The following is a 13,090-nucleotide window of genomic DNA, read 5'->3' on the forward strand; positions in this document are numbered from 1 at the left end:
AGAGATGTACAGAAGAAGAAGGAGGTTCAGGGCATGGATTGTGATTGCAGCTGGGGTGATGAGGTGGTGACCTCAGGTACTATTATTATAGGGAAGATGAACTTAACAAGCTGTGATAAGACAGGTGAAGGTTTGTTCCCCTGAATGGCCTAAGCATGGTCTTGAAGAGTTCAGGAACTAACAGGAGAGAATGGTGACAGCATGGGCTTGGGGAGAGCCTCGGTATTACCCAGTGATGCTGCCCCAGAGGGGCATTTTCTTCTTTCACTCATGACTGCTGTTCTGTGCCAGCAATAGTGGCTCTCAACACCCAATTGAAGGGGACAAATAAGCAGGCTGGTAGCAGGGCCTGAGTGAGGGAAGATATCAACGTCTTAAGGGCCTAACTGGCTCCTACTACTTCAGTTGACTGCCTGTTCTCCTCAAGTGGGTTCAGGGAAGCAGCAGGAAACAGGAAGCAACCCGAGGAGCTGGTGTTAATCAGTCCAGGCTCCTGGGGGTGCTAGCGAGGTACATAAGAGGCTCCTCCTGCTCTCCCTCCCGGCAGCTCCTGCTGTTTTCTGTTATTCCCTCTCACCGTTTCTCCTGCCTGCCTGTTATGTCTCTTGTGCCCTCCTTCCTCCAGCACCGCACTCCTCCATCTCTGTGCATCTCGAGCAGAGAGAATACATATGCCCCAGCAGCAGAAACAATTTCTACACTCTGGGTCCTAGTGGCGGCCCCCCCCCCCCCCCCCCCCCTCAGTCTGGCACCTGAGTCGAGCTGACTAATGTTTTTTGTCAAAACAATTTTTGGTTGGAAAATCCTGTTTCAGTTAAGCTGAATATTTTGGCAAAATTGTATCCAGTTGACACACATTCCCACAAAAACAAAGTTTCCCCAGACTAAAAATGAAGGGCAGCTGCTACTTAGTACAGATGGAAACATTTTATCTTACTCTCTCTAGATCAAAGTGTGTCCTGTTTGTGTTGTTATATGAGACAGTTTGATGGAGTCCAGAAAAATCTGCCGTTGATTTCCTCTATGATTTTGGGCAAGTCACTTTCCTTCTCCGTGCTGTGGTTTCTCTATCTGTAACATGGGAATGCTAGTGCTGGCCAACCTCACAGGAGTGTTGTGAAGCTTACTTAATTGTTTGGAAGGCCTTTAAGAGCCTCGTATGAGAGAGTGTTTTAGAAATACCAAGTTTTATTATAATTGAAGTTTGTCTTGGATGGCCATGGACTCCTCAAGAGAAGACCCTGAGACTCAAAGAAGAGCAACTACACCTAATTATGAGCAGCACCCTGTGTGTAATGGCACAGATTGCTGCATAACTCTGAATATTTCAGAATTGCCTAATTGTGTTCTGGAATCTAAGCCTTAAATTTAAGCCTCTTGCCCTTATGATTGCAAAGATAAACTTTGAAATGTGAGCTGAGGATATGTCTACACATAAACTACTACAGTGGAGCACTTCAGTGAAGACACCACCTATGCCGGTGGAGGGGGTTCTCCCATTGGCACAGGTAATCCATCTCTCCAAAAGGTGGTAGTTTAGGTTGATGGAGCTGACTGGACTCTGGGTATGGATCCCTCCGCCAGAGGCGAGAAGCCCCCAGCGGCTGCCCCCCTGCTCTCGGCTGGGAGGGGAAAGACGAGAAGCCCTGGGAGGAAGCTGGACATCCGGATGGGAGCTGCCCTGGCTCTCAGTCCCCCACACTGCCCCTCTTGAGTTGGTGGATGCATACCACCAATGGAAGGAGGGTAGTGTGGACACCAGCCACCCACAGTAATTAATGATGTGGCTGTAAGTCGAGCTAACGTAGGTCAAGTTATCGTTGTACAGGAACTCCTCATTTAAAGTTGTCCCGGTTAACATTGTTTCATTGTTACATTGCTGATCAATTAGGGAACATGCTTGTTTAAAGTTGTGCAATGCTCCCTTATAACGTCGTTTGGCAGCCCCCTGCTTTGTCCACTGCTTTCAGGAAGAGCAGCCCATTGGTGCTAGCTGGTGGGGGCTTGGAACCAGGGTTTACCGGCAGCCCCCCATCAGCTCCCCACTCCCCTAAGTTCTCTGTGCAGCAGCTGCCCAGCAGGCTACCAATTGCTGGCAGTTCAGCTGTCCCTCCCCCCACTACTGTGTGCTGCTACTGCCCTCCGCCTTGGAGCTGCTCCCGGGAGCCTCCTGCTTGCTGTGTGGGGGGAGGGAGGGGAAGAGGGAGGCTAATGTCAGGTTGTCCCTCTCCCCCCTGCTCCTGCACCACTCTTACCCCATTTCCATGGGGGGGGGGTGACGACACGACAGGGCTCAGGACAGAGTGAGCTTCCTGGCAGCAGCTTCAGTCTCAACTTGCTGATCTACTTAAAAAGGCAGTGTACTTAGAGTGGGGTCAGCATACTTAAAAGGGCAATGCACATTTCTCTCTCTCTCCCACACACAGGGTGTGTGTCTTTGTCTGTCTGCCATGCTGTCTTCCCTCCCTCCATTTGTGCTGCCTTGTAGAGTGTGAGGTTACATTAACAACAATGGGTTAACCCTTGAGGGCTCAGCTGATTGCTAGTTCATCATTTAGCAGTAAGGAGCTAAAAACAGTTGGGGGCAGATCAGCCAGGTTGTAACCGCTGCGGAGAGAGGTACTCTCTTCTGGGGAGGCTGGCATATACTAGTTCAAACTAGATGCTGCATAGACCAACAGACAAAGAAAAGATGTTTGGATAAATAGCCTGAGTTTAAATTGAGTCAGGGGCTTCTTTTTGATCCAGCAAACCAACAGGACCGTCTGTCCAAGTGGGGCCCCAATCCTTGCAGTAGAGTTGGAAGGACTTGACCTTCTAGGGCCCCATCAGACTAATGCAGGGGTCGGCAACCTTTCAGAAATGGTGTGCCGAGTCTTCATTTATTCACTTTAATTTAAGGTTGTGTGTGCCAATAATACATTTGTGATTTAGAACGTTTTTTAGAAGGTCTCTCTCTGTCTATATATTATATAACAAAACTATTGTCATATGTAAAGTAAACGAGGTTTTCAAAATGTTTAAGAAGCTTCATTTAAAATTAAATTAAAATGCTGATCTTACGCCATGGGCCCACTCAGCCCGCTACCAGCCTGGGGTTCTGTTCACCTAGGCCGGAAGCACGCTGAGCCGGGCCTGTGGCTGGGACCCCGACTGGCGAGGGGCCGGCAGCCAGAACCCCAGACTGGCAGTGGGCTGAGCGGCTCAGCCTGCTGCTACTCAGCCCACTGCCAGTCTGGGGTTCCATCCGCTGGCTCCTGCCAGCCGGGGTCCTGGCTGCTGGCCCCTCTCAGCCCGCTGCTAGTCTGGGATCCCGGCCCTGCCCACATACAGTGGGTACCTACCTTCTCCCTGGTTCTAGTCCATTCTCTTCCTCTCTCTCTGCACTGAGCTGAGGGTGGGAGTGCACTGAGCACAGGGCTGGGGGTGAAGGAGCAGGCTGGGGGTTAGGGTGCAGGGTTTGACCAGGAGCTAGAATGAGGGAGGGGGTTCAGGGGTGGGGCAGGAGGTTTGGGTGTGGAGTGCTTACTTGGGCAGCTCCCATTTGGTGTGAGGGTGCAGGTGGAAATGTGGGGCGCGGGGGTGCAGGAGCTTCCGTTTGGTGCTCAGGATGGGGGTGGGAATGTGGGGGGTGCAAGAATCAGGGCATGGGATGTCAGGGGTACAGGAGTCAGGGCAGAGGGCTGGGGGCATGTGAGGGGGTGCAGGAGTCAGGGCATGGGCTGTGGGGGTGCTGGGTATGTGTGGGGGGTGCTGGAGTCAGAGCTAGGGTTGGGGGGTGCAGGGGTCAGGGCAGGGGCTGTGGTGTGGGGGGGTGTAGGGGTCAGGGCAGAGGGCTGGGAGTGCCCCCAGGACCCTAGCCCACACTCCCAGCCCCCTTCCCAGGGCAGCTCATGGCAGGGGGCTGGAGGGGATATGCCTTGATTCCACCCCCCTTCCCCAAGACCCCATTCCCATGTCTTCTCTGCCTCCTCCCTGGAGCAGCGAGTGCGCTGCAGCTCCACTTCTCCCCCTCCCTCGCTAGGGCCATCAGCTGATGGGCGGCAGGGAGGGAGAGGAGGAGGGGCAGGAACGCCGCACGCTGGGGAAGAGGCGGGGGAGGGGGGAACTCGCCTGTCCTGCAGCAGCAGCCGGCAGGACCAAGCTGCTTCACCCTGCCCCCGCTGGGGGATGGGGCAGAGAAGAGCGGGCTGGGGCAGGCAGGATTTTTAATGGCATGCTGCTGCCTGCCGGGGTCCCAGCCTGGGTTTGGCAGCGGGCTGAGTGGGGCAGGTGGCTGGGACCCAGCAGGCTGCAGCGTGCCATTAAAAATCGGCTCACATGCCGTCTTTGGCACACATGCCATAGGTTGCCGACCCCTGGACTAATGGATGACATCTGGTAAACTTTTAGCATGTGTTTAGGAACTTTTATTGTTTTTACATGTTTTCTCTGTAATGCTTTTACCTTAAAAATAAATATGCTTGCTTAGAAGGAGCTGTGTGGTAACTGATAACTGCAGGCAATACACTGCTCAGAGCCCTTGGAGAGAAAGCAAAGCACAGGCACTGGCCTGTTTAGGCAGTATGGCTTGCTGGGGATATCACACTGTAGATTAGGGAGATGTGCTGCCTTAAAACCCTGCTCAGAAGGGAGTGAGACACAAGTGTTCCACCCAGAAGAGGTGAGAGATGGGAGCTGGAAGCCTAGAGTTTGTTCCTGCAAAGGAACACAGGTACAGCTGTTCTGAAACTGTGACATTTGTCTTTAATTTAAAGGGTATCTCAATTCTTCTGGGACTTACCAGAGGTCAGCAGAGACACTTGTTATGAGCTTTCCCTATTGAGAAAGAGTTATTCTGTATAATATAGCAGTTATCATTTACACTGTGCACTGTAGATTATGGTGTGAGGTGAGAGTCTGGGAAAAAAATTGGCCAGAATTCTGCTCTCTGTTAAATCCAGACCAATCTGAGAACTCTTATAAGGCTGTATGAAGTTTTGCTTTTCAAAGATAAATGACCTGCCTTGTTTGATTTATGTGACTAATGTGGATGGATTTCAATTAGAATCTGTGAATGCATAATACTAATTTCACCACAGCTCTTTTCCATTCAGGTATTTCATTCTGCACTCATTTATTGTTGCTCACTCCTGGTTTTTGTTAGTCTTGTAAGTTGGGAATGCTGTTGTTCAAGTCTATTTCTTTACATGCCAGCTATCACTGGAACGGGTGCACACTGAACCTGTTGATGCCTGAAGTGTTGCCTTTTACCTTAAGTACTTTTGTCTGTGTAGCTTATACCATGTTTTATGAGATGACTGGGTATTTGCATTTGTCTGACATGTGAGTGCACACCTGTTTTCCCGTCAGTTGCCTGCCATTTTCAGCTGACCCATACACCTACTATAAATAAATATGTGGGAACAAGTTCACACCAAATAATCTAACCTAGTTCAAATATTAACGAAAATTGTGATCTTTGCACACACTCAAAAGTTTCAATTTGAAACACTGATCTTGATAAAGGTGTCTGTCTCTGAATCTGAAACATTGATACCTGTGCAGGGAGATAGCATACAGATGTTAATACAGCAATGTATTAAGAGTGCAGGATGGGATTGCACTCGATGGAACTTTCTCATCTACAGTACACCAGAGAATTACTAGGAGGTCACCCACTTCATCGCTTCTGTTGGCCAAGATCATTGCACTCACAGGGGCTCCTGGCATCCCTCCGTTCCACCCCACCAGCCCTCGGTGTGCCATCCTCCCAAACTCTGTCTATTTCAGGGACACCCTGCAACTCTCCCAGCCGACCTTTACCAGGGGTATGCCCTCCCATTCCAAGGTCCCCCATTCTCCCCTTCATGGCAGGGGCTTTGTGTGTGTCCCCGTTCCCACCACTCTCCACCACCTGCGTTCCTTCTTCCCCATGTCAGGTTTCCCCCTTCCTTCCTCCAAACCAGGGGCTCTGTCTATCCGCCCATACCTGTCTTCCCTATGGCAGAGGGTCTGTGTGCACCCCCATTCCTCTCTTTCCTCTGTGCCCCTATTCTTTCTTTTCCCCGTACAAAGGTCCCCCAATTTATCCCCCTGCCAAAGGTTCTGTGTGGCCCCCATCCTGCTTTGCCAGGGACTAAGTTCATGCCCTATATTTGAGCATCTCTTAGCCTAAATGTACTTTAGTGGGTTTCTTAGCCTGCATGATGTGGTCTTAAAGCCAACCTGTAAGAAAAGATCTTTGCACTTCAGAGCAAGTATGATCAGGTGATTAGAACAGGACAGAAAAGGTCAGGAGATCTGAATTCTACTCCCAATTCTGCTCAAGAATCCCTGTGTAACATTCAGCTTTAATACCTCCATTTGCGTCTTGCCAGCAGAGATATCTGACGCAATGATATTTTGTAATGTTCTGTGAGATCTCAAGAAGGAAGATGAAAATAGAATTATTATTACATGTAAAAAAATTGCCTTAAAATAGAGTTAACCCACAGAGTTCCATTGCACCTCAAGAAATTTACCTACATGTTCTGAGCCTCATTTTTTAAATCTGTAGCATCTTTATCAGATAATAATACTAACCAGCCTGGATGTAACTGTGGGTAACATAAATCCTGCATATAGCAAATTTTACCTGTGGAAAATAAAAACAACTTTTTTTTTTTAACCAATTGTGAGATTGAGACTCAGAGGTTCAATTACTTGCTTTTTGGAGCACTATGGTACAGTTGTTTAGACCAGGATTGTAATCTTTCCTTGACACTGATTTGCTGTATGATCTTGGGCAAATGACTCAACCTTGATTCACTCCTCATCCTCAGTTTTGCCAGCTATGAAATGGGGACAATAATAATTAACTAAACTTTGTAAAGTATTAAAGCCAATCACTGGGACTAGAACATGGGGCCTTATTGGTTTCTGCCCTGTCTTTAATTCAGTAGTTCACATGGGTTTTGTGGAATGGGAGAGGAGAGACCATTCCTCCTCGCTGAAATTTTTGCAGGCCTCAACTTTGAAAATTCCCGCTATGGTTCCTGGTGAAACTGTCATGATTTCATAAGCATTTATGGTTATTCATAAGGTTTTGCATTTGTATCATAATTCAACCCCCAATATTTTCAGTCTCCTGAAATTTCACTAATTCTGCGTTTCAGAGGACACAAAATCATACAGAAAAATCTTGGGAAAAGTCTTGTGTCTTTTGTCACCATTTTTATCCATTCCTTAGTGAGACCCGAAGCAAAAAGCCAGTGTAATTAACAAGACATTTTGCCAGCAGAATCCTGTGTTGTTCCATTTTGACATCCTTTCTGAGGTAACTCTTGGAAATACCATCTGCTTTTCATATTTGCAACAGCATTGTTACCTTCCCACCCGTTGGTTTGTTCCTCTTTGGTTCAGTTTGGCTCCTCAGAAATGGCTTTGTGGTATTAAAATGAGGCTCTGCCTCGCTTCACTGTTTCCGTTTCAGCTTTCAGTGCTCCCCTGTTGTTTGTGCTGGCTTGTGAGTGCAACCAGAAATCTTTAATTTCCCATTTCACAGCCTATTGCCATTCTCACAGCTGGTACATAGGGTACCTGAGGTACACTAGCATAGCCTTGCCTGTGAAACTGACAAAGTGGGAGGGGGGGAGGGTCTGGCTGATAAATAATGCCATTAAATGCTGATGAGCACGAGCCTGTGAGAGAATTCCCCCTGAATCGCAGAATGTCTCCTGTACTGAAAGATCATGCAGCTCTATTTAGGGTCATACCCTTCATATCTCTGAGATTCTGGGCCCTGCTGGAGTCCTGCCTGGCACAACTTAGAGTGGCCCTTCTAAATTATATGCAGAGTAGTTGTAGCTGTGTCTGTCCTACTCTCCCTTGAATGATGGTCCCTTAGAAGATGTGCTAATTACTTATGCTAAACAATCTGTCCCACCTTGTATTTAGCTCTGACTCTCGAGTACCTTTCCCACACATGAAGAAGAGCTCTGTGTAAGCTCTAGAGCTGGTCTCCCTCACCAGCAAAAGCTGGTCCAATAAAAGATATTACTGCATCCATCTTGTCTCCCTTCTGAATTATGGCAGCATTGAATGGCTACCTATGGGCTTCCCTGATGGCCTACAGCTAAGTGAGCTCTGGCTACGCCCATTCCTTTACTGCCACACCTTCAACATGCACATGACGTGCTTTATTTAACAGTGGGTGACAGGTGCCTTCTCTATTCTTGTGGTAGCCAAAGTCATAAAATTCAACCACATTTTGAAATTATAACGACACTGTATAAACACTAGGTTTTATAGCCAGATACACCGGTACAAAGCACATAGTTAGTATTGCTTACGCAGCCCTTACTCATGTGAGGTGCTGAGCACTCACTCCTGTTGACTTTAGTGGGATTGAGAGCACTTAGCTGCTTGCAGGATAGGGCCCTTTCTGGGAACTCCTATTCTTTTAGGCTGTGTGAGGCACTGGCGAAGTTTCAGGTAAGTTAATGGTATGTTGGCTATAGTACAATGAGACAATGACGTGGAAGGAGAGCCCAGGTCAGAGTTGCCAGCCATGTACATCCAGGAAGAGCCATATGTCCTGTATTTGGAAACGTGTAGAAGTCCAAGATTCTGGCTCTTAATGTGCTTTTAAAAAGCCAAATAAGAAAAATGAGTTAAACGTGACACAATGGCTGTGAATGCGCTAGCGTTTTTCTTCACATTTCCCGCCATTGCACCGACAGGTGCAGCCCACCAGGGACAGCGATGGGAAATGAGCTAGTGCAGGCTGGCTACAACATCACCTAAACCTGCTCAGCATTATGGTTGACTTACACTGAAAAGTTACATCGGCATCGCTACATCTCGCAGGGGTGTGAAAAATCCACACCCCTGAGAGATTAGTTAAATTGATCTACCCCTAGGGTGGACAGCGCTAGGTCAGTGGAAGAATTCTTCCATCAACCTAGCTACTGCCTCTCAGGGAGGTGGATTATGTATGCTGCAGCTGTGCCGCTGTAGCATTTTAAGTGTAGACATAGCCCATCAGCAGCCTGTATGCATTAGCACTCCTACTATTGCTCACTTGGTTAGAAATGCATCTGTAATACTGTGATTGTATGAAATCTAAAGAAAATTCTAAACTGCTGGGTTAAATTAATGCTTGATGCAACTCCACTGAAGTCAGTCAGCTACACCTGGGGTGAAATTTAACCATGGTATCTAGTTTAACTTGATCTTTTAAGGTGGATTATAGGCAGGCTGTTTGTGCCACGCCTCTGGTGGCTGACTGAGATACTCACACCTGTCAGTGCACACAGTGCTGTGTTGTATATTTACAAAATGGACACTGACTTTTTTTAAACTGAAAATCCACTAAAATTAACTAACATTAGGATAACTGGATGTCATGGATTTTCCACAAACACAAAAAAAGTTTCTCCATGCATGAAAAGGGGGATTGTATAACTTTTGTTTTTAACGCAAGAAAACACATTGTGCAGTTGTTCTGATGCCGGAAATCTTCTTAATTTTTATATGCAGTGTTGTTGTAGGTGTGCTTGTCCCAGGGTATTACAGAGGCAAGGTGATTGAGGTAATATCTTTTATTGGCCCAACTTCCGTTGATGAGAGAGACAAGCTTTCAACCTTTTGAGTCTATGTAAGCTCAAAAGCTTGTATCTCTCACCAACAGAAGTTGGTCTAATAAAATATATTACCTCACCTACCTTGTCCTTCTCAATTTCTAGTCTAATGCTGCCATCTGCTGTCTGAAAGCTGTACTCTCATTGGTCTTGAATGATTACTCTCGCTGTAGTTATGTTTCAGAGTAGCAGCCGTGTTAGTCTGTATCCGCAAAAAGAAAAGGAGGACTTGTGGCACTTTAGAGACTAACAAATTTATTTGAACATAAGCTTTCGTGAGCTACAGCTCACTTCATCGGATGCATTTGCTGTAGCTCACGAAAGCTTATGCTCAAATAAATTTGTTAGTCTCTAAGGTGCCACAAGTCCTCCTTTTTTTTTTTGTAGTTATGTATTCCTCCATAGTTACCCTTAGGAACATAAGAGGGTGTTCAGAACTCAGCAATTCAAAGACTGGATTTAGGTGCATGAAGTGATAGGTTACCGTTATACATAGCAAACAAGTCATCATGAATAATTTAACTGATTAATTTTGCCTCTTTCTCTCACACATATTGTCCTCAAACAGAGAAGTGAGATGTTGAGGAAGGATTGTTTAATGGTTAGCCTGGGACTTGGGAGAACTGGGTTCAATCCCCTGCTCTACCGACTATCTGTGTGACCTTGAATAACTTACTTGGTCTTTCTGTGTCTCAGTTCCCCATCAGTAAAAGGAGGGTACTAGCACTTCCCTACTTCATAGGGATGTTATGAAGAAAAATACATTAAAGATTCTCAGGTGCCAAGATACAGTGATGGGTATGAGAGAGAGATTTTGCTTCTACTGTATAAAGATACAACAGGTTTGTTTTAATTTTTTTTTACAGTTTTACTTTCTTACCTACAAAATAATTAAAAATTAAAATATCAAGACCAGTCTTCCTAGGTTTTGTAGGAAGACTTCTTGACGTTGGGGAAAACTCAGAGCACATGTATTATGAGCCCGGCATCTTTACTGAAGGGATGAGGAATCTTTAACAAAGACAATATTTGTCCAAACTGTGTATTTTCCATTGTAGTTAAATAAGTAGGTATCAAGAACACCCAGATAGGAATATTTTAAACTATCTAATTAAAAATCTCTTCCTCTTTCAATTGCACAACTTCAGTCTCTTGTGATCTCATAATTTCAGTAGTTTTCTAGTCAGCTTAGAATCTTCTAAGATCTGAAATCCTTTTTTCTCGTAAAAACAAGAGGAACCCTTTTCCCCTAGTATCCTCATCACCTTTCTTTTTTTAATAAGCAACCTTCCATGCTGCTTGTATACACTGTAGAGACAAAAAGAGAGCACAAACCCATTTTTCCCTCTTCACTGCTCACATTTTAAATTCACTTTTCATGAGCATTTGTGCCAGCAAGTCCTATTTGTAGAAAGGGAACACAAACAGGGCATGAAGACAGTGAAGGCAAATTCATTAACAACACCAAATTAATATTCCTGGGGAACTCTTTTTTTTCACTCACCAGCTGAAGTCAGAGCTGCAGTAAGTAATGGAAGAGGGTCAGGTTCCAGGAGTTGCTCCTCTCTGTTGTGCACTGTATTTGAATCTGTAGTACAGGTTATGAGCACAGTTTTTATACATAAATACATAGGTATACAGACTGTGGTTATAAATCCATCTCACAATGACCATCAAGTTCAGAATGCTACAAGCTTCCATAAAATACCTTGCTCAGCATATTTTTATACCCAATAACCTTATCTAGTTGATTCAATTGCCTACTCTTCGGGGTTCAGACCCCCTGTTGTCCCACTGAGGTGTCTGGACCCTTTGATTGTCACACCTCAATTGGTTCAACACCTGGAGCTCAGGAGTGCAAGCTAGTGGTGAGGTTGCTACTGGATAAATATAGGCTGCTCCGCATGTAAGACTGGCCTCTGTGCAAACTCAGGAAAGATCTCTTTCCTACAACTCTGCCTGCTGCATTGCCAATGAAATAAGCTCTATCAATAACAGGTAGTTTTTAAAACAAAACTTTAATTGCCATCATATCTGACTTCCCTGTGACCCCATAGTAGTAACTCTCTGCCATTCCCCATGTGTTTATACCAGACTTACTGCTGTTGTATTTGAGTGCCTGACCTGTTTTAAAATTAAAATCTACCTCTGTTTCTCTCCTTTTCTCCCACTGATTGCATGTTGGGTGTGGCAATTATAGTATTGGCGCTTTTAGTAGTAGAATATCCTGGCCTACAGAGACGATCTGATTGCAGACAACCCTGAGAGTCTCCAACAAATGCTTGAAATCACCAGCCAGGCTGCCAGCTGGATGGGTCTCCACTTCAATGCCCTGCATATTGATGGCCATGGAAGGGACTTGGTTCAGGTGATGCCGTTTCAGATCCAGGGCGAACCCATGATCTTCTTAGAGGATGGGCAAGTGTACCAACATCTTGGCACGCCCACAGGTTTCTGCATCCAGCAGACACCTGAGGATATCATCACAGAGATCCAATGAGATGTGGCCAGGATTAACTCCTCCCTACTGGCACCATGGCAGAAGATCAACACCTTGAATACCTTCCTGATTCCCCAGATTTTATTCATCCTGAGGGGGTCTGCCATGGTGAAGGTAGCTCTTAACAAGGCAGACAACACGATCAGGGAGCTGGTGAAGAAGTGGAGATTTCTTCCCCAGAGGGCCAGCAATGAATTGGTGTACATCTTGCACTGGCAAGGTGGCGCCAGTGTCCCTTGAATGGGTGATCTGTGTGACATTGTGGTGATCACTCACGGCTTCTGACGTGCCCGGACGCCATGGTGAGGAACATAGCAGAAAGTGCTATCCAGGAAGCTGTCAAGAAACGAATTGCAACGACCCCTCCAACAAAGATGTCGCCATCTACCTGAGTGGCTCCCTGGAAGGAGAATTTGGAAGAGAGGGGGGAGACTGCTTTGCTCTGGACTCATGCCCAGAATGCTACGCAATGATTGGAGAAGCGTATCAGCTGCCGTTGGACGTGGTGTGTGAGGAATGCCAGGAGATGGGAGTTCTGGTGTCACAGATGAAAAATACGGATCACACTATCATCACTCTGAGAGCCAGAACCATGCTGGAGAGGACCCTGAAGGATGCCATCTGCTGCCAATATGTGGAAAACCTGAAACAGAAGCCAGACCAGGGCAAGGTGTTTGAGGTGACATGCAAGTGGGACGCCAGCAACCACTTTCTCCCCGGGGGCAGCTTCTCCTGAATTGCCAACTGGAGGTTCATCCATAGGGCCCAGCTCAACTGCGTCCCACTGAACAGAGCTGTCCGCCATGGGAATTGGGACAAGCGATGCAGGAAGTGCGTCTATGCCAATGAGATGCTACCCCTTGTACTGTGTAGCTGCAAGCCCCATTCCAGAGCCTGGCAGCTGTGCCACAATGCCATCCAAGATTGCCTGGCCAGGGCTATCCCACCGCTCGTGGGGAAGGTTGCTGTGAACTCTGCCATCCCTGGA

The sequence above is a fragment of the Dermochelys coriacea genome, chromosome 8, assembly GCF_009764565.3.
Source record: "Dermochelys coriacea isolate rDerCor1 chromosome 8, rDerCor1.pri.v4, whole genome shotgun sequence".
Taxonomy (NCBI): Eukaryota; Metazoa; Chordata; order Testudines; family Dermochelyidae; genus Dermochelys; species Dermochelys coriacea.